General features: G+C 49.4%; 1 pseudogene; it reads right to left on the minus strand.

Annotated features, from left to right (window-relative positions):
* Positions 1 to 11: 11 nt before the first annotated feature.
* LOC101567495 lies at positions 12 to 1,880 on the minus strand (annotated as a pseudogene).
* Between the last annotated feature and the right edge of the window lie 7 nt (positions 1,881 to 1,887).

A 1,887-nucleotide genomic window follows, 5' to 3' on the forward strand; every position in this document is an offset into this window, starting at 1 on the left:
TTCTTAGTCACTTCAGAAACACCTGCCAAGGCCTGATTCTCACGTGTAAATATGCCAAGAATGTTCTCTGGGCTCATAACGGCTGATCAATTACTGTGACCCCCGCATAGCTTCTCCCCGTGCTCATACAGGAAGACACGATGGTCCACTTATCTGTGGTGGGATTATAATATTCTACGGATGCCAAGTTACAGGACCCATCATCCCCTCCAACAACATACAACAGACCATTGACTGCACAGACTCCTGCATTTCTTCTGCACATGTTCATGTCTGCAACCTGTCTCCACGAGTTCGTGGTGGAATCATAGACTTCAACGTTTTTGCATACCAACGGGCAGTCATGACCACCCACAGCATATAACAAGTTGTTTAACACACCTACACCTGCCCTGCTGCGCTGGGTGCTCATCTCCGCGATGTAGGTCCACTCGTTGGCAGTGGCACTGTAGCATTCCACGGTGCTCAGACACTGGCGGGACGCCCCATCGTAGCCCCCAACAGTATACAGCAGTCCTCCAACAATGCCTACACCCACGCTGCTTCTCCGTGTGTTCATTGGAGCTACGTGAAACCACTCATTAGACTTTATGTTATATGCTTCCACAGAAGGTAGGCCTGTACTCCCATCAAAGCCTCCCCCCGCATACAGCAATCCGTTCAGCACAACAGCTCCCAAAGTGCTCCTCCGATCCCGCATGTTAGCCACGCTTGTCCACTGGTCCTTCACAGGGTCATAGGAATCCACAGTGCGAACTCATAAGGAGCCATTAAAGCCACCAACAGCAAAAACAAGCCCAGCCATGTAGACCATCCCTGCCCTGCACCTCCGCGAAGGCAGCTCTGCCACCTGGTGCCACCGCTCTTCTTTGAAGTCGTAGCACTCCACACTTCGGATTACCTTTGGGGCTTGGCCCCCAACCACCACCATCAGCTTGGGAAGGTTCATGGGTGTCCTCAGCCGGTTCCGGACACTCTTCGTTAATATCCGCTGCTCTGTTGGCAGCAAGTGATACTTCATAGCTTCAATAAGGTAATCTTTGCAAACACTGCTATTCTTAAGCAACGCTTCTTCTTCAACCCTCTGGACTAAATACTCCCGAGGAAGCAGAGGTAAGCGGACATGCTCCATCAGCCAGGCCATGAACTCTTGCCACACGTCCTTGTCATGGTTCACCCATGCTATCACTGCTTCAAATACCTTCTCTTCTGAGGAAATGGTAAGTTTGTCACTGGAGATTAAGCTGCACACTTGTTCAATGCCAACATTGAGAAATTCTTCACTAAGTACAACATCAGCAAAGTGTTGCTCTGCATAGGTGGCCTTATTCAGGAGGTCTGTACATGCGTGCTTATTGGCAAAGGCCCGGATTCCTAAACAGTTGACAGGGTGAAGCTGGGATTCCAAAAATTCACAGCAAGTCTTCTTCACATCCTGTAACTGTAATAGACCAGCTCTTGCAGAAGTACCTGCACGTTTTCTTCCGTAACCTGAATTTCTGCAGTGTAAACATAATCAATTAGCATCCTCAGGGTCCAGCCTTTTATTCTAACTCTCTTTGCTCGGCTCTCACTCATCTCACCTGTAAACATGGCATGAAAATAAGGACTACAGGCAGCCAGCACCACTCTGTATGCAGAGATTTCCATGTCTTCGGCCACAATTGTGACATCACACAGCAAATTTTGACTTCTTAATTCATTCATGACTTTAAATGCTTTCTTCATGTGCCAAGGGTTCACTGTCACTGGGCACTGTTTCTCGGTATTATCATCTTTTTCATCGAGAGGCTTCTGATGACCCTGCTTTGTGCATGCGGCAGGCAGCGGTGGCGTCTCCATGGTGGCTCCTCGCGGGCTTCACAGCGTAGGCACCGCTAGCCGCCC

This window comes from Octodon degus, unplaced genomic scaffold, assembly GCF_000260255.1.
Source record: "Octodon degus isolate 3935 unplaced genomic scaffold, OctDeg1.0 scaffold05286, whole genome shotgun sequence".
NCBI lineage: Eukaryota > Metazoa > Chordata > Mammalia > Rodentia > Octodontidae > Octodon > Octodon degus.